The 20,719-nt window shown below is 44.5% G+C and overlaps 1 long non-coding RNA gene across 1 annotated transcript; it reads right to left on the minus strand.

Annotated features, from left to right (window-relative positions):
• Positions 1 to 2,357: 2,357 nt before the first annotated feature.
• On the minus strand, positions 2,358 to 18,846 carry LOC116534522. The gene is made up of 3 exons (XR_004261767.1): positions 18,775 to 18,846; positions 11,528 to 11,534; positions 2,358 to 2,369 (listed from the first exon to the last, which is right to left on the minus strand). It is a non-coding gene; the product is annotated as an uncharacterized LOC116534522 (long non-coding RNA).
• Positions 18,847 to 20,719: the final 1,873 nt, after the last annotated feature.

Genomic DNA, 20,719 nt, shown 5'->3' on the forward strand with positions numbered 1-20,719 from the left:
GCGAGTCATTATTCTAGGGTCCAGGTGTTTTGGCTTGCTTGTTTGTTTGTTGAGATTAAGAAAATCTCACTTATATCGAAGTTTATAAATGGATCCTATCTTGAGGACGCCATTTTTACGTTTGAAAGGCCTGCTCTCACTTCTGGCTGTTGGTTTGAAGGCAGAGCCGCAGCACTAACGGAGGTAAAGGAAAGGTAAATGTTGCTTCTTCAGCTCCCAGAGATCATAAAAATTGTCAGTGCCGACTGATCTAGCTTTGTGGTTTTAGAGCCTTTTCTGTCTCTAGGTTTTGCAGACTTCAACTGAGATTTGCACCTTACAAAACAAAGAGCGAGCAGTGTGGGAGCAAAAGAGGGGCCTCAGAGACTCGCATCCTCTTTTGCATGGGGGCAGAGTAAGAATTCCAAGACTGTGTTTTGTTTAATTAAACAATTTATTTATTTTCCTAAGGCAAGGCTTGATCTGTGTAGCTGGGACTGCAGGTGTGTGCCACCATGACCGGCTGCATTTTTTTTCTTTTCTTTTTTAGAGAAGGGGTCTTGCTCCTTTGGCCAGATTGCTCTTGAATTTCTAACTTCAAATGCTCCTCCCTCCTTGGCCTCCCAAAGTGCTGGGATTATAGGCATGAGCAGGTCCCAAAACTGTAATGTAAATGCACACTGGCTTTCCATAGAGATCATTTGCCTTAGACTCTTTTCTGAGTAGGAAAATAATCTGCCTTCCCTAGTGATTCATTATTCTAGGGTCCAGGTTTTTTGGCTTGTTTGTTTGTTGAGATTAAGATAATCTCACTTATATCCAAGTTTATAAATGGATCCTATTTTGAGGACTCCATTTTTACGTTTGAAAGGCCTCTCTCACTTCTGGCTGTTGGTTTGAAGGCAGAGGCACAGCACAAAAAAAGATAAAGGAAAGGCAAATGCTGCTGCTTCCGTTCCCTTCTTCTGGCCCCTGTGTCCTGAAGGGCATTGTCAATTAGGGATAGGGTCTCAGGAGCTGTGCTTTTCTCCTTAAAGGAGCCATTAGCAAGTGGCATCAGCTGAGGGCTGTGATTGGCCCTTCTCTTCTGGGTATCCTGTCTGTAATTGTCACTAATGCAAATTCATTAGATATTTCATTAGCTGAGCCATAAACCTATATCCTGATCTTTAGCTGAAAACATCTCCGAATTAGATTTGGAAAATTAGAATAATACTCATTCGCCGGTGGCGATTAATGAGTCATGACTGAGGAAGGCAGGGAGAGGAGGGCCGCAGAGTGGCTCTCCTTCCATGCTTCTGATGGTTAAATGGAAGAGGAAATCACACTGCATTCCGCGAATTCACTGGAGCATGAAGCTGTCACTGCCTGGAGCCACCAGACTTCCTGACCCAGTTCCTGGGCTTTTCAGTCCTTCCTTCTTTTCAGACCCCAATGGGTGGAACAGAGTCTGGGTAGCAGGGGGTCGGTTCAAGGCAGGTACTCCTGGCACTCAGGTGCTGGTATCGTTGGTAATGTACCACATAACCACCAGATCCTTTTATTTTCTATTAGGTATAGAGGAGACGACCTTGGAAGCTATTGCCTTCAACCTTCATTTCTTCCACCAGTGAAATTGAGGCTCAGAAAAGTCAGGCAACTTGTTCCTGGACGCATTGAGTAAGTAATGTCTTTAAACATGGCGACTCCACTCCAGTCCCCTAACTCCGTGTTGAATGCTCGTTTCTCTGAACCATCATCTCTACCAACTGTGTGGCAACAATCCATTGATGACTCAATACTCAATATGTGGGAGATGGTTAGAGGGAAGTTACGGATCCGAGGAGGGCTAAAAGATGTTCAGGTTTGTGACATGGGTATATCGTGTGATGCTGAGGTTTGGCTTTGTAATGATCCCATCACCCAAGTAGTGAACATAGTACCCAATAGGCAGTGTTTTCACCCTCGCTCCCTCTCCTCCCACCCAGCAGTTCACAGTCTCTGTTGTTCCCGTCCTTATATTTATGCGTACCCCATGTTGAACTTCTGCTTATAAGTGAGAACATGTGGTATTTGGTTTTCTGTTTGCATTAATTCACTTAGGATAATGGCTTCCAGCTGCATCCATGTTGCTGCAAAAACAAAAACAAACCATGAGTTCATTCTTTTTTATGGCTGTGTAGTATTCCATGGTGTATATATACCACATTTTCTTCATCCAGCCACTATTGATGGGCACCTGGGTTGATTCCATGCCTTTGCTGTTGTGAACAGTCCTGTGATAAATGTATGAGTGCAGGTGACCTTAACATTCTAATTTAACCTTTGGGCCTAAGTTTTCCATCATATCAAACGAAGTCATCATACTAAGTCTGTAAGAATCCTCCAAGAGCTGACATTTACTTGCTTTCCTCTCTGTAGACATATCAAAAAGGGGGTAGTGCAGTGTAGACACAGAAGAATGAATGAGCCCCTCTTCTTCTGGGTATTTTTTGTTTTTTGGAGACTGAGTCTCACAGTGTTGCCCAGGCTGGAGTGCAATGGTGTGATCTTGGCTCACTGCAACCTCTGCATCCTGGGTACAAGCGATTCTCCTGTCTCAGCCTCCCGAGTAGCTGGAACTACAAGTGTGTGCCACCATGCCCAGCTCATTTTTGTATTTTTAGTAGAGACGGGGTTTTACCAGGTTGGCCAGGATAGTCTTGATCTCTTGACCTTGTGATCCGTCCCCTCGGCCTCCCAAAGTGCTGGAATTAGAGAAGTAAGCCACCGTGCCTGACCCTCCTTCTCGGTATTCGGAAGGCTTTACAGAAGCTGTGACACTGTAGACAGGGGCTAATGAAGGATTGTAGCAAAAAACCAAGAGAAAGGTGATGTTGCTGCATAAAGAGAGAGGACATGATATCTGGATTCCTATCCAGATGTGCAAGGCCACAATTCTGGTTTCTATGGATACTTTGGAAGCAAGTCAACCAAATCCTTAAACAAATGCTCCCAGAACTGACTGTGGCTGAGAAGTCAGTGGGCGACAATTACATCATTTCCATCACTCAATATCTCCAGCCTCAGTCACACCTGAGCCTTGCTGTCAGCACTGAGAGGCAAAGGGAGGCTGCTTCTTAACCATCAATGAGTTTAACTTCAAGTACAGGGACTTGGAGTCAGAAAAGCTTCCTGACTATGGAATTTAGTTCACTTGACATTTTGTAAGTGTTTAATACATTATTATGATATAATAATTACTTGCCTGAAGAATTTCATTTTCTGGAAACTTATAAAAGTGAGTGAGGTGTTCGCCTGTGTAAAATGGGGGAGGAGGAGTCCTGTCTGCAGGCTGGGCAGTGGGTCTCTTCTACTCCAGAGCAGAGTTCTTAAAGTGTGATCCCTGAGCCAGCAGTCTTGTCACCTGGGAAATGATTAGAAATGCAGATTCTCAGCTCCACCCATGACCTACTGAGTCAGGCTCTCTGGAGTTGGGGCCCAGCCATCTCCCTTCACAAGCCCTCCAAGTGACTCTGATGCTTGCTCAGGTTTGGGAATCACTGCTTGAGAGTTCTCTTTACTATGCACCTTGGCAGATTATACTTGATGCAGTCAGAAAAGAAAGGGAGAGAGGGAGGAAAAGTGAGTGAAAGAGAGAGAAGAGGAAGGGAAGGAGGAGGAGAGAGAGAACTGGAACTGCCTTTGCAGAACTGTAACTGAGACAGTGAGAGAGATCTGTCAGCTGAACCGACTCCATCTTGCTTCCAACCTCCAAGTTGTCCTTGTTCATTTCTGGGCGTAGGCTGAACTAACTTCAGGACAAACTTAGTTTAAAATAAAGATGATAACAACCCCTTCCCAAAGCAGACCTCCTTCTTGCCTGGGAACTAGACTGACATTAGCCACAGGATTAGAAATGATGGTTTAGGAGTCATGCAGCTGGAGGTTACAAGATTCTCACCCTCCCTAAACTACCTCCAAGATCAATGCTTGAGATATATTTTGTAGACCCTAAACTTCAGGGATCAGCTGGCGCCACCCAGATAAATTAAATGGCTCATCTGATCTTGTGGCTCTCACCCAGGAACTAACTTAGCCCAAGAAGACAGCCCCAACTCCCTATGATTTCATCTCTGACCAATAAGCACTCCTGGCTCACTGGCTCCCCGCACCCACCAAGTGGTTCTTAAAAATTCTCCCCAAAATGCTCTGGAAGACTGATTTGAGTAGTAATAAAACTCGTGTCTTCTGCACAGCTGGCTCTGCATGAATTACTCTTTCTCTACTGCGATTTTTCTATGTTGAGAAATAGACTCTCTAGATGCAGGCAAAGTGAACCCATTGGATGGTTACAGAAGGAGAAGAAGGAGGAAGAGGAGAAGGAGGAAAAGAAGAAGAAGAAAAGAAGGGGGGGGGAAGGAGAAGAAGAAGAAAGTAAAAGAGGAGGAGGGGAAGGATAAGGACAAGAAGCAGAAGGAGGAGGAAGATAAGAAAAGGAGGAGAAAGAGGAGAAAGGAGAAAAATAGAAGGAGGAGGAAGGGGAGGACAGATAAAGGAGGAGGAACGGGAGAAGAGGAAAAAAAGAGGAAGAAAAGGAGGAGGAAGAAAGAAAAATTCTGTCTAAAGAGAGACATAGCCAAAGTCCAGGTGTTTGCTGGGGTTTGAGTCTGTGCTTGTTGCATCTTTCATTTGAGAAGAAGGGTGAAGTAAGGGAGTGACCGTAAATCCGGATGCAGGTCAAGGGTGAAGTAAGGGAGTGACCGTAAATCCGGAGGCAGGTCATCTGGCTTCTCGCACTTGATCTGTTAGGAATAGACTTTGTCACCTTGACTGAGCCACTCAGCTTCTCTGCACCCCTGTGGGATGAAGGTGCCTGCACCTGCTCTCTAGGCACACACACTGTCTGCCACTGCCCAGAGGGTACGTACAGGATTTGCCCTACTTCCCCATAAACAGAGCCAGCCCAGTCCATCAGTTTCTGGGTGGCTGTTCACACTACACCGTAACTACCTGCCAATCAAGGTCAAAACCATTGCCCGAACTGGTGCTGCGTTCGATGCAGAGGTGATGGAGACTGGCGCTCTCTTGCCACAATGCCTAGTGTTATGCATATAGGGATGGTCTGTTCTGTTTCCTTGTGGCATCACTCCCACGGTAGCTTCCCTTGTCTGAGAAATGGATGGGAAATAGTTTCAGCCAGTTTTGCTGCTGAGTCTCTGAGCCAGGAGCCTCCCTGGCACAAAGTGATTGAGCTGGGGAGGCTGGATACCCAGGCACTCCCTGGGGACTCCTTTTGTCGTTTGCATTTCCGGTTTCCAGACTTGTCAACAGTTCCTGCCTCTCTTCTCCAAGAGGAAGTGAAAACTCAAAAACAAAAGTAAATTGCATGAAGGAATGAGCTTCCCAGGCCATAGGACTTCTATTTGCCAGAAATGATCGTTTTGTTGGTCTCAGTCACAGGGCTTATTGTCAGGAGGCAGCAGCCCTCCGGGCAAAGTTGCAGGGAAAGGGGATGGAGCCCTCACTCCAGCCCGGCTCCAGTGGTGCCCTGGTCTGACCACTTTCTCCTTCTTCCCATCATCTAAAGCACACTGGGTCTATGCCACTAATTTTTTAAATTGAAATATAATTTGCATTGCATAAAATTTACTTTTTAAAAGTGTACAATTCAGCGTCTTTTAGTGTATTTATTTACACAATTGCACAACTATCTTCACTAATTCCAGAACATTTTCAGTGCCCCAAAAGGAAACTCTATACCCATTAGAGTCCCATCCTCATTCTCTACTCCTCCAATACCCAGGCAACCACTAATCTACTTCAGACTCTGTGGATTTTCTTATTCTGAACATTTCGTATAAATGAGATCATATAATATGTGGCCTTTCTGTCTGGCTTCTTTCACTGAGCAGAAAGTGAAAGAAGCCTTTCACTGAAATATGTGGCCTTTCACTGGCTTCTTTCATTTGTGAGCCTGGAAAACATTAGTACTTATTTTCTTTTTATGACTAAATAATATTTTATTGTATGAATATACAGTATTTTACTTACGTTTATGCATTAGTTGGTAGACATTTGAGTTGTTTTCACCTTTTGGCTGTATGATCAATGCTGATATGTGCATTTGTGTCCCAGTTTGTGGGAACATATTTCAATACTCTTGAATAAATACCAAAAAGTGGAATTGTTATATGTTAACTTTGGGCTTAACATTTGAGAAACTGCCAAACTGTTTTCCAAAGTGGCTGCACCATCATTGCATTTTTATCAGCAATTTATAAGGATTCTAATTTCTCCATAGCCTGACCAACTCTTGTTATTTCTGTCTTTTTGATGATGGCCATCCTAGTGGATATAAGTGATATCTTATTGGGGTTTTGATTTGCATTTTCCTAGTGACTAGTGATGTTGAGCATCTTTTCATGTGTTTATGGGCCACTTCTATCTCTTTTTTGGGCAAATGTTTGTTCAAATTATCTGCCCATTTTTAAAATTGGGTTATTTGTCTTTGTATTGTTGAATTGTAAATGTTCTTTATTATGGATATTAGACTCATTAGATATGAGATTTGCATATTCTATGGCCATTCTTTGAACCACAAGATGTTTTCATCTTGAGCAAGTCCCATTTACCTAATTATTTTTTTTTCCTTCGGTTTCTTCTGCTTTAGGCATTATATCTAAGAAACTATTACCTAATCTAATGTCATGGAGATTTACTCCTATCCTTTCTTCTAAGAGTTTTATAGTTTTAGCTGTTACATTAAAGTCTTTGGTCTGTTTTGAGCTAATTTTTGTATATGGTGTGAGGTAGGGATTCAACTTCCCTCTTTTGCATGTGGCTATCCAGTTGTCTCAGTACCATTTGTTAAAGAGACTGCTCTTTCCCTCATTGAATTGTTGTACTACTCTTATAACTCCTAGTAAAATCCTTTCTCCTATGGTTCACTCTTTTATGTGGCTTTCTCCTCTCTCAGGCTGGATTATCAGCACACTGAGACAGAGGATGAATCTCTGGCTCCTCCCAAGAGACCAGGCCCAGGTTTATTCAAAGACTGAGTGCACATGTTAACTGAATATTTTGGAAATTGCTGCTGGGCTACTACCCCCTTGTGAGTATTTTTTCACCCAGAGGTCCTAAGTTTCCTGGATAGCCCACAACAATGTTAATTTCATTTAATGAAACCAGATGCAGGAGCCAGAGGAATCATGGATTCAGATGATTTTTTGCTCCAGACCTGCTGAGGCAGCTTTGAGAGCTTCCCAGGGGAGTCCTGGCAAGCTGGCACCTGCACAATCACCCCTCATTCCTCAGAATGATCCTGGAACACTGAGAGGGTAGATCCTCTAACCCAGTAGGTGATATAAGGATAGAAATGAGTTTTATAGGCTGTGAAATGGTTACTCAAGAAAGAAAGAGAGAAAAAAAGTGTTTAGAGGCAGAAGGGCCTGCCTGCAGATACGCCTCGAGGAACAGAACCATGGAGAAGAAAGATGGGGGTAAGGGAGCTGGAGATAGAGAGATGGTCCTTAATAAGCTCGTGGGGCTGGGTCTCCAGACCCTCTAAATAGACACGAAACTGTTCTTGGAAGGCCAGCTCACCAAAAGAAATAGAAAAGCCGCCTTTGCCTACTCCTGGCAACAAATTGTTAAAATAATGGGTTTATATTTCAAAGGTTTCATTCCCTGTGTTTGATCAATAAAATGTTCTTCAGATCAATACAAATGTAATTTCACTGCTGGCAGCCATTTATAGCATGCAGTGGAGAAGTCACTGCCCAGCAAGCCCAGCTCGTGAGTATTGTACAAGCATATTGCTCTGCCTGGTATGGGTCATGCTTGAAAACAGCAAGAAGAAACAAATGAGATTACCAGCCGGTAAGCTCAATGTTGGCACCAGTGTCTTGGTGCCTGCATCAATCTTCTCAGTGAAGAGGCTTTCAGTAGAAAGAATCTGGCTTTCCTAAATTCATTTTTAAAACTAGAAAGTAAAAAGAGTGGAGTTGTTGATGTTTATTCAGCAGTTTGCACATGGCAGAGACTGTCCTAAATGCTTTCTTCGAATTAACTCATTTGAGTCAGTTGTCAACCCAATGAAATTGCTCCGTTATGAGCCTTATCTTACTGATATTGATACTGAACCACAAAGAAGTTGAGTAACCTGCACCCAGGCTTACAGCTGTTAAGGAGCAGAGCTGGGATTTGAACCCAGGCAGTCTGGCTCGAAGCACCCTACTAAATCGTCTCTCCAGCTGAGTGTATCACCTGCTTCGATGCCTGCCACACATCATACACTGTGCTTAGTATGTTTATATGTTTTATTTTGTTTATTCACCTGAACATATTACCATGCGTGTTATTACAGATGGGGAAACCAGGTCCTAGAGAAGATCAGTAACTTGCCCAAGTTTTCCTTGCAAGGAAGTGGCAGTGACAACCTTCGAATCCAAGTGTTCGGAAGCCATTGCTGCTGGGCTATCCTCTCATCTTTAGGGGGCAGCCAAGTGGTGCAGACAAGTGGTACAGCCAAGTGCAGCACCCGCCTCTGTAGAAGATGAAGGCTGTGAGCCCTGGGAGCTCGAGATGAGACAAACCCGGAGGGAAGAGCAATAAACTCGAGGCTCCTGGGTGCCCCCGGCCATGTGGGTAGTCTGCCTTGCTGACTTTCCTAGCTCAAGCTCAAGTCCGTGCTATGGCCTTGCATACCACAGGGCCTGGGTCCCTCTGGCCAAGACACAGACCAGGTGGAGTTCATTCTCAGGCACCCTGTGAACACGCACTCTTGTTGCCCTGCCACAAGCACGGCGCTGAGCACATGTGAGGCTGGGTGTCCAGTGCACTTTCTATAGAGTGTAAGCTTCATGAAGACAAGGCAGGTGGTGAGTACAGAGTTCTGGACTGGGAGCCAGAATCCCCACTCTGGTTCCAACCCAGCCATGTGCACTTGGGCAATACCTTTCCCTTCACTGAGCCGTACTTTCCTGAGGGACGATTCTTCTCTAAAGTCTCCCTGAGCTTCAGTGCTGTAGAAATCAGAGGAAAGAATGCTCTAAATCTATCCCCGGCATTAGTAAGAACTCACTAGAGAGGAGGAGTTAAGATCTAGCACCAAAGTGGGACCGGAGACCAGGGAAGCCAGAGAGGAAGGTAGGTAGTCTAGCAGAAGTCCCCAGGTCAAGGGCAGGCACCTTCCCTGAGCAAACCTTCAAGAATGTGTCTGGTAAATGAAAAGGGCTTGAACAGGGCAGACTGAGCAGGAGCCTTCGCCCCGCCTTGGTCTCAATGCTACTGTTTCATAGTGTGCAGCAAAATGCAGCTGGAGTCTGCTGCCTTCTTCAGGGCTCATCAGTCAATTCAAGGTTCTCAAGATAAGGCTTGGCAGTGGCTTCGCTGCACCTGCCCCCACTTCTAGTTGGGTCTTTGAGTTTTCAGGCTTCCCCCAGAGCAATAGGAACCCTGTGCTGTGCTCTAGCCACCCTGCCTACCTTTTGTCCATGTGAGTGAAAGGACATATCTCTTGTCCTGGGAGCTGGAATTTGTTCCTGTTCCCCCTTCATCTGTCTCATCAAGGGATGGCTGAGAACTGTACCTATTAGCCAGCTTCTTCAAGGCTGTAGCTTCCTTGACTCTTCTTAGCATCCATGCAGGCAATTTCCCCTTCCCTAAAACTCAATATTTCTTTTGAACCCTGCTGTGACCAACTCTGACATTATCGTCTTAGTTATGGGCATGACCCCTCTGCTGGCCTTCATGTTCCCAACTGTCAACTGAAAATGACTTTGCCTGTCTTGATTGTGTGACAGAGCCGTATTGAAAATTCAGTGAGATAGGCCTGGCATGAGATCACGCCTGTAATCCCAGCACTTTGGGAGGCTGAGGTAGGCGGATTACCTGAGATCAGGAGTTCAGGATCAGTCTGGCCAACATGGTGAAACCCCATCTCAACTAAAAATACAAAAAGTAGCCAGATGTGGTAGCTAATGCCTGTAATCCCAACTACTCAGGAGGCTGAGGCACGAGAATCTCTTGAACCCAGGAGGCAGAGGTTGCGGTGAGCTGAGAACGTGCCATTGCACTCCAGCCTGGGCAGCACAGTGAGACTCTGTCTCAAAAAAAAGAAAGAAAACTCAATGAGATAATATACAAAACAATATACACGCATATGTGCGTGCACACACACACACTGTATTTTATAGAGACAGAATCTTACTTGGTCACTCAGGCTGGTGTGCAGTTGCATGATCAGAGCTCACTGTCACCTCAAACTCCTGGGCTCAAGCGATCCTCCTGCCTGGGCCTCCCAGGTAGCTGGGACTACAAGCATATGCTTCCATATCTGGCTAATTTTTTTTTCTAGAGACAAGTTCTGCTGTGTTGCCTAGGTTGGTCTTGAATTCCCGGTCTCAAGTGATCCTCCAGCCTTGGTCACCCAACGTGCTTGGATGACAGGCCTTAGCCGGCCATGCCTGGCCGATGATGAGAATATTTAGAATATTTATCACACACCACAGCAACAAGACGTAGAGCTGAAAAGACATTTCTGTTCATGTTGACAAGAAAGATTCAGGTCCAATTAGTAATCCCTGAGCATCTCTTATATTAGACGCTGGGACAGTTGCCTTGGTATTTCTTATTTAAATACCACAGACCTCCTTTTCCATCTATAAATAGAGAAATATAGACCCTGGGAAGTGTCACATTCTGCCCCAGGACACAGAGCTTTACGTGCAGAAACTGTGTTGCATGGAGACCCCGTCTGGCTCCTTAAGCCACAGTTACACAGAGCGCTGAACTCATTCAGTCTCTGAAAAAATACAAAGTGTTCTGTACTCCTACCTTTAAATACAAACTCACTGCTTTCAGACCCAATTAGGAGCAGGTAATTACCTGTGGGAAGTGGGGAGTTGGGCTGTCTGCCGGATCGACACGGAGAGTCCGTGAGCTAGTCTTTTCTCATTGTCAATAAAATGCTACAACAAAATCATTATTTGGTAAGGTGCTCATTTAATGGTCCATCCCACAGGCCCAGGATGGAAAGCATTCACAGTTGACCCTCTACGATACACGTTGCACTGGCGGTATTGCCATTGCTGCCAGTTTGGGGCAGAGATGTGTCCTGTTAGAGGATGACCCGATTTTCCCAGGCTTCTGTACAATCTTACAATCCTGGGCTCCTCTTGCCTGGAGTCCCTGGTCCGTTCTTTATAGTCTCAGTCTTGATTGGACCCCGAAATGATGCTAAGCAAAGCACGTGGATGTCCCCTGCCTGCGCGAGGGACAGCGGTTATTCATGGAGTTACTGGTACCACGTGTCAGATATACTGGCATGAACCTGCTATCATCCTGATGCTCAATAGATTTCATCACTTCAGTATATCTGGGCTTCCAGCTCAGCTTTCCTGCCCAGCCCTACAGGTGCCTTCCAGGAATATGTGCTCTGGCTGGATTGCAGCCTGCTTAGTAATGAGTTTTACTAGATATACTTTGACTCTTTCCCAGGGAACTGGAGTCTGCTCGCAGCCCACCTGCGACAATCACGATCCTGAGTATTGTCTGTCTCCTAGTCGCAGACACCTGCCAGAACCACACCTGAGCTTGCTGAACCTGTTGATCTCCACGCACCAGCTGCTTGGCTGAACACATAAGTGCCAAGCCGTAAATGAGTCACTCAGTCCTGCCTTCCTCCCACGACACCAGCCCGAGCCGCGGGGTTCCAGTCCGCTTAATTGCAAGAGCCAGAGCATCCGCCCCGCATCTTCCCCCTGCCTAGCTAGTGTGGCATGACTGTGGGCTTGAAGTGCATTTGAAAGTCACCGAGTGAGCAGGAATGCTTTGATGCAGCTTACTGCTTTCTCCCCAGGGGCTCTTTCAGTCTGGGCAACGTCCTGCCATTTAACTTGTTCCTTGAAACAGATGTATAAAGCAGTGCCCAGGTGGGCTGACACAGTGGCAGAGTCCATGGTATCACATGAGACAGCTGGCTCCAGTTTGGGGACTTCACCTGAAGGGCAAGAGGAATTGGTTTCTCATCGTGTGGAATATCAAGATGCTCCCACTTTACTCTGGGTGGGGAAAAAGCCAGAATGTGGCTTGCTATTAGCAGAGAGTTTTCCATTTGGGGAACCACCATAATTAGCTGCAAAAAAGGATGGGCTAGGAGAAGATGTTGCCAACCCTTGGCCATCACATTCCTCAGGCTTCATTTCTCATTCAAATGGGAGCATGAATCACACTTACTCCACAGCAGGCTCCATGTGAGGGATGAGATAATCAGACAGACAAGGTCCTTGCACTCCCACCTCGGGGAGTGCCCTTGCTCCTCCAGCCTTCTGTCTTGACTTCAACCAACTGCAGTCATCAACTCTCCTTTTGCCTTCAGACTAGACCAGTACTAGCAAAGCCAGAGCTCTCTAAATTCAACATGAATGTATGTCAAAGCAAATGAATGGATTCCATAGATGCTCCAGTGAGTCACATGCTCCAAGAACTCAAGGGGACTTCTTAGGAAACCAGTGAAGTGTGAGGAACATCTGCTAATTCTATCAGATCACTCCTTTTACTGTGGATGACTCTGGATTCACACTATTTCCATCAAGAGAGGTTTTTTCCATAATGTCTGAATGACTAATCCAATTTGGTGTGGTGGGGAACCTCTGTGGAGCCTTGTCTTAGTCCATTCTAACACCACTATAAAGGAATACCCAAGACTGGGCAATTTATAAAAGAAAGAGGTTTGGTTGACTCACAAGGTTTGGCTATGGAGGCCTCAGGAAACTTACAATCATGGCGGAAGGAGAAGGAGAAGCAAGTACCTTCTTCTCAAGGTGACAGGAAAGAGAACGAAAGCAAGGCGGGAAGAGCCCCTTATAAAACCATCAGATATCCTAAGAACTTACAATAACAAGAACAGCATGGGGAAAATCGCCTCCATGATCCAATCACCTCCCACCAGGTCTTTCCCTCAACATGTGGGGATTAACAATTTGAGATGAGATTTGGGTGGAGACACAGAGCCAAACCATATCAAGCCTCAAGCCCAGAAGTTCTGCAGCAGAAATTGAATATCTTGATTCTTTGCCCAATATTTGACGGGGAAACCACAAGTTCAGAGTTCCGTCTTTTGGATGGTCTGACCAAAACCTTGGTATGACCCAAACTATAGAACTAGTGTTTTTTTTAGAATCATACTATTAGAATGCCCTGATAGGCTGTCTAATTTTACTTTACACTAAGTGTTGGAACCTGAGAGTGATACGTCTGTCTGGTTTGAATACCTACTGTAAAAGGAAGCTCACTCTGTAGAGTCAGCCCCCTTCCACTATGGAGTTCTTCCACGTGCCAGTAAGCTCTTCTTCATCACGTGCTGAAATCTGCTTCCTGGGAACAGTTATCCAGTTGATTCTGCACCATGCACCGCAAGAAGTGAGTCCTGATTCCTCTTCCTTCTGAAAGCTCATAAACCGTCCAAAGATGGCTGTCCTGTCCCTTTGAGTCACTTCATCTGATACAGAGTCTCCAGTATTTCTACCTGTTTATGCCCAGGGAAAGCTTCCAGCACTCAGCACTTCACTGGCTAGGCTTTCATGTTTGCAAGGGCACTGACGCATCTCATCTTTCTATGTCAGTGAGAAAAAATAGGCGGTTCGGAGCTGGCCTGCAGTGACAAAGAGGAACGAGACCTGTTTGCGGCGGATTAGATTGGATGGCCAGGACAGAAAGCCAGGACCTGGAAGAAGGGCAAACAAGATGATTTTTTCAAAAAGCTAGATGACAGTGGAAGCATGCGTAGATCAAAAATGGCACAACAGGAAACCAGGAAAGCAGAACACAGAAACTGTCATTTTGTGACACTGGCAGGAGTAACATGACCTTAGCGACATTTCACAGGGGGTATTGGTCAGTGCCTGCAGCAAAATGTTTGAATGCCTTTTAATTGTAAAATTAATGCCTGCATAAGTTTTCTTTGTTAAAAAATGAAAACAATAAGATAAGTCTAAAATGTCCCTGCTCCCCACTGTCCTTCCTTCCCTACCCAATTCCAGAAGTGTGTGTGTATGTGCAGGTGCATGGGTGAGCATTTGTATGTGTGTGAGTGTGCATATGTGTGTGTATATATGTGCGCGCATATACACACACATGTATATACATATATATGTCATACACACATGTTTATATTCACACATATACATATGTGTATACACATATATGCATGTATTCGCACATATGCATACATACACATATGTGTGCATGAATATAGGTATATATACATAGATGTATATACCTATTAATATGTACATTAATATGTACATATACCTATTAATATGTATATTAATATGTACATATACATATTAATGTACACATGCACATCTGTACACTTACATGTCTACATACATATATCTATGCCTACATATACATGCATGTATATGTACATACGTGTGTATATCTATATATACTTATGTGTATATATACACATATGGAGAGAGAAAAAAGAGATTTATTGTAAGGAATTGGTAAGGAATATGCGTGTGTACATAGTCCAAAACTTGCAGACAGGGTAGCTCCAGCCATCAGTGTGGAGACCCAGGGAGGAAGTGATACTACACCCTGTGTCCAAAGAAAGCCTGGAGGCATAATTCTTTCGTTCTTGTGGGAGGTCAGCCTTATTTCTTTTAAAACTTCAACTGCTTAAGTGAGACCCACCCAACTATAGTGTATAACCTGTTTCACTCAAAGTACACTGATCTAAATGTTAGTCTCACCTAAGTAATATCTTTACAGAAACATCTAAGATCGTATTTATGGCCTAGCCATGTGATATCTAAAATTAACTGTTGCAATATAGAATGCATTTAACATTCATATATACTTAAAATATGCTATCTTTTGTATGTGTTATTTAAATGTTGTTATAGCATACAACCTGCTTATCACTCAAGTTATGCTTAGAGTTATTTCTTTAATAGGAAATAAACGAATACTTCATTCTTTCTCAATATTATGGTTAGAGTTATTTCCTTAAGAGGAAATAAAGGAATACTTTATTTTTTCTCACTTTCTACATAGTATTCTGTTCTATGGCTATATCCTGATTTATTTAGCCATTACTCTAAAAATTGGCATTATATTATTCCCAGCTGGTGAGCTGCTTGATCATGAATTCAAGCAAACTTCTTGAATTCTTTTAAAATGACGGTTAATATTCTGTTCCTGGGTAGGTTCGGTGGCTCGCACCTGTAATCCCAGCACTTTGGGAGGCCAAGGTGGAAGGATCCCTTTAGGCCAGGAGTTTGAAACTGGACTAGGCAATGTGGTGAAATCTTGTCTCTACAAAAAATACAAAAATTGGCTGGGCATGGTGGCATGCACCTGTAGACCCAGCTACTTGGGAGGCTGAGGTGGGAGGATCACTTGAGCTCAGGAGGTCGAGGTTGCAGTGAGCTATGTTCACTGCACTGCACTCCAGCCTGGGCACTAGAGTGAGTCCTTGTCTCAAAAAAATAAAAAACAAAAAAAAAAAGATAATTTGTCTCGAGAAGAGGGCTGGCCTGATGTGGGTCCTGCAAACTGACACAGGCCAAAGCGTGCATGTTACAGAGAAGATCGGGAGGGTGTCAGGACTTCCAAAAGCACTGGAGCAGATGCTGGAGGCCCACCTGTTGCCAGTAATGTGGCAGATTCCAGCATATCAGGGAGCACAGGAGAGATGACCTCCTTCTGGCTCTGAAGTCCATAACCCTTTGAGGAAGATTTAGCTTCAGGCATGTTCTCACATTTACTTCATCTTTAACACCCCTACTGGCTAGGTATTGTTAACTGAATAACACGGATGAAGGACTCAAGGCCAGAGAACTAAAGAGTATGCCTGGCCTAATACCTTTTCCTCTACAGTGCTCCCCGATGGTAGACTTTCATATCAAAAAAGCAGAAGTCGTCCAAGCAGTAGCAGTAATAGAAGTAAAACTGATAGCAACCATGCCATGCAATAGAATGCTTATTATATGCCCTGCTGGGTTCTCAGTGTTTTTGCATGTAGCAACTCAACAAATTTCTGCAACAGCCTCATAAAGTAAGTACTATTATTAATTCCATTTTGCAGATTAAGAAACTGAGTGTAGCTGAGACTATAGGTGGCAGGCATTTCCTTCAAATCTTACAACTTGGAAGAGCTCTGGATAATTTGCAACGGTTAGTACCTGTGTCCCTTTTTCCGGGGGCCTTTTTCTGATGCCAGGAAGGTTCTTTTTACCTGCCTTCAAGGCAAAGAGAAGTATTACCGTTCCCTGTAAATAACCTCAGGCAGTGTCCAAGGCGAGTTAGATAAATTTCCAACTCCCTTGCCTCTTGGGATAGAAAGCTTTGAAGCGAACTTGCATTAGTTCATTCTCTTGCGGCTATAAAAGCATAACCGAGACTGGGTGATTTATAAAGAAAAGAGGTTTAATTGGCTCACGGTTCCCAATAGAAGACATTAAGGCTGGACAGGCTTCTGCTTCTGGGGAGGCCTCAGAAAACTTAAAATCGTGGAGGAAGGTGAAGGGGAAGCAGGCACAACTGCACATAGCCGGCAGGAGAGAGAGAGAATGAAGCGGGGGGTGCTACACACTTTCAAATGACCAGATCTCGTGAGAACTCTGTCACGAGAACAGCAAGGAGAAGAGTCTGCCCCCATGATTTAATCACCTCCCACCAGGTCCCTTCTCCTACACTGGAGATTACAGTTAGACATGAGATTTGGGTGGGGACACAGATCCAAACTATATCAAAACTTCTCCACCATTTCCCACCATTCCCTGGTAGGATCCACAGTGGTAATTGGCTGTATTAGCATGCTTCCCTTTTCTGCCCAGTCTTCTACTGACATTTCCTATATTTTTCTGTCCTAAAATACTTGTTTTTATGTCTACTTCTGGGGGAACCCAACAGAAGACATTAAGGCATAGAGAAGCTAAATAAACTGTGCAGGTCACCCTGATGTAACAGAGGCACTGCATAACTTTGAGTTACATTGTAACTTTACTTAACAATACTTTACTTCTCCTCAACCCCAGACCCTGAGACTACCCTCAGGGTACTCTGCCTAAGCGGGGGCATTTGTTCTCTGGTTGAACATGAAGCAGTAGCAAGCAGAACGTTAGGCCTTGCTGTCTGTTGCTCTGCACACATCAGGCTGGACCTGTGGGAATTCTCGACCAAGGATGTTTGCAAAGCTGCTTCCATTCAGTCCTGAACATCAGTACAGAGGCAGGGAGGGGAATATGGGAAAACACAAAGCTCTGCGCAACAGGAAATCACGTTAGAAAGCTGTGAAAATCATGTATCCTTTTGAGGTGAAATGGTTTTAATTTTCTCAGGCCCTGATCTCCCTGGCAACAATTTAGAAGTGCATAAGCATTCAAGAATCAGAGCGGGGCACTTCCGCATGTTTAATTACATATCATTGGATGGAAACTTTCCTTTTGATCTTAGCTTTTAATGGGATTTCCACTTCTACAATTACATTTTTTTCTCCTCCCAAAGTCAATGTGGGTTATTGAATAGTGTCAGCGTAGATGGGGGCAGGGGGAGGATGTTGAGACAGTCAAGGGGATTTCGCTTCTGTCTAGGATGTAGTGTTGCACTGTCGACATGCTCCTGTTTTTGAGAAATGGGGAAGTTGTGAGGGCCTCACTAAGCAGGCCCGTTAACTCACTCCGGAGGAGGCTGGACCAGTAAAGGCCAGGGGCTTAGATAGAAGACAGGCTACAATTTCCTTACCTTGTTCAGCAGTGAGCCCTGATGATGCTCCAAGCCTTTGCAAAGACAGATTAATTCTACATTCAGAATGGATATCAGTGGTTGCCAGAGACAAATGAAAGACTCTCTACCCTCAATAGAATTTGAATTGCTTTTCCTTCCTTTTCTAAACCTTCTCTTTCCTCCTTTCCTTCACCGCCACCTCTTCCATCTTCTTCTGTTATCGGAAAACGGTCTCAATCCAGACCCCCAGAGAGGGTTCTTGGACCTCAGAAAGAATTCAGGATGAGTCCACAGAATTAAGGGAAAGGACGTTTATGAAGAAAGTAAAGGAATAAGGCCAGGCGTGGTGGCCCACGCCTTTAATCCAGCACTTTGGGAGGCCGAGGCGGGTGGATCACAAGGTCAGGAGATTGAGACCATCCTGGCTAACACAATGAAACCCATCTCTACTAAAAATACAAAAAATTAGCCGGGTGTGGTGGTGCGCGCCTGTAGTCCCAGCTACCCAGGAGGCTGAGGCAGGAGAATCGCTTGAACCCAGGAGGCAGAGTTTGCAGTGAGCTGAGATCATGCCACTGCACTCCGGCCTGGGTGACCGAGACTCAGTCTCAAAAAAAAAAAAAAAAAAAAGTAAAGGAATAAAAGAATGGCTGCTCAACAGACACAGCAGGATATTCCCAAAAGCCAAAGGAAGAACATGCCCACCTTAGTTACAATGTTTGTTTATATTAAGATAAAAAAGGCAAAAACTCATAGGGGTGGTGGGCTCTACTACAAGGTGCTGGGACCGCAGAGTTTTCACCTTCCTGTAACTACCATTTTCTGCAAGAATCTCTGTTACTATCTTTAAAGCAAAACTAATTCTGTTCTCTTTTTTTTTTTTTTTTTGAGACAGGGTCTTGCTCTGTCACCCAGGCTGTGGTGCAGTGGTGTGATTGTTAGATATAGTGAACTCCAAGTTTCTCTTCAAAGAATCAGTATGTCAGTACGGTCGGTCCTCCATTTTAAAGTTTAACTCCCTTGTAGTTTCAGTAAACAACCTTTTCCACCAGTTCTAATCAGTAGTTCACATCTGTTCCCCTGACTCATCCCGGTCACCTGCTCCGGTCACCTGCTTTGACCTGAGACACCGCTGGTCATCTGCTCTGACCTGTCCTGTAACCATCCTTCTGCTAAACTACCTATCCCACCACTCCAACTCATACCCCAGCTCTCTTTAATTAAAAATAGCCAATCACAATTAGACTAGACTGTGAGGTCCAACCCTAGCCAACAGGGGAGCAACACAGCAGTAGGGGCTACCTGCCTCAGGAATAAGAACCCCTTCCCCTCCCTTGTCCAGGTGTGTGCTCACCGTTGTTCCATTTGTGAGCTACACCCTTCTATAGAGGTAAATTGTCTTCCTGAGGAAATTTATATTCCAGTGCTACTTCTTTTGCAGCACTGAAAATTTACACATAACAATATGATCATAGCTCACTGCAGCCTCAACCTCTTGGGCTCAAGCGACCCTCCTACCTCAGCCTCCCAGGTAGTTATGACTACAAGGATATACCACCATGCCAGACTAATTTTTGTATTTTTCATAGAGACAGGGATTCCTAGGCTGGTCTGAGTGAATATGGAGCTGAATAACAGTTCAGGTCAAGCAATCTGCCCACCTCTGCCTCCCAAAGTGCTGGGATTACAGGCCAGGCTGTAAAACTTATTCTTAAACAAATCATGCTTTTATTCTTAAGACATCAAGACATCAGTCCATTTCCTGGGTCTGTTAAATCCTAGGTCTGTTTGGCAAACATTGTTAACCTGTTCCCTTAACCATAAACATCCTGCGACTAAGAATGCCTAGCTTCCTAGGAAAGCAGCCTAGCAGGTCTCAGCCTCATTTTACTCAGTCCCTATTCAAAATGGAGTCACTCTCGTTCAAATGCCTCTGACATCCCTACCCCACTTACTTATTTTCTTCCTTCCTCCCTCCCACACACAATATATTTCAGCGATCCATTAGAGATACATATATAAAAGTCTTGTCAGGAACCCTTAAGGTCCAGATGGCGGAAATGTCTAACCCTTTCCATGAGAAATTCATTTGTGTTCAAAAGCATACACCACTGACTCAAAGACTGCTACTGTCCATGCTCCTTCCTCATAAGAACTGATCTGACCTGAACTGTTATTCACTCAGACATGTACCCAGGTATTTAGCGTTATTTAATGCAGCAGTAATGCCAATGTCATAAGGCTGTAAGGCCAGACTATTTGGGTTTTCTCCTGACCCCACTGTATACAAATTTTTCTCCTTCTCTATGCCTCAGTTTTCTCTGTAAAATGGGCATGATCAACCCTCAGTGGGTTAAGCTGATGATTAAAACAGATAATAAGGCAGGTGCAGTGGCTCACGCCTGTCATCCCAGCACTTTGGGAGGCTGAGGCGAGTGGATCACCTGACATCAGGAGTTCAAGACTAGCCTGGCCAACATGATGAAGCTCTATCTCTACTAAATATATAAAAATTAGCCTGAGGTGATGGCATGTGCCTATATTCCTAGCTACTTTGGAGGTGGAGGGAGGAGAATCACTTGAACCCGGGAGGTAGAGGTTGCAGTGAGGTGAGATCACACCACAGCACTCCAGCCTGGGAGACAGAATGAGATCTATCTCAATAATAATAATAATAATAATAATAAAACAGATAATATTTTAAATGCATGGCTTAGTTCCTGGCTATAACAAGCCCTTCCCACACTAGTGACTTAAAGCAAGGTTTGCATGCCTTTTCTGTGAAGAGACAAAGAGTCAGTATTTTAAACTTTGCATGCCATCCGGTGTTCGTTGCAACTATTCAACTCTGTTATCATATGAAAGCAGCAATGGATAACACCTACAGGAAGGAGGGAGGCTCTGTTCCAACCAAATAATACTGACAAACACAGGAGAAAGCCCAGATTTGGCCCACAGGCTACAGTTTGCCAACTCCTGACTTGAAACAGCAACTGTTGATTTGCCCTTTGTTGGTTTATAATTTGGATGAAGCTCAGCGAGG

This window comes from Sapajus apella, unplaced genomic scaffold, assembly GCF_009761245.1.
Source record: "Sapajus apella isolate SASKATOON/1434 unplaced genomic scaffold, GSC_monkey_1.0 scaffold88, whole genome shotgun sequence".
Classification (NCBI taxonomy): domain Eukaryota; kingdom Metazoa; phylum Chordata; class Mammalia; order Primates; family Cebidae; genus Sapajus; species Sapajus apella.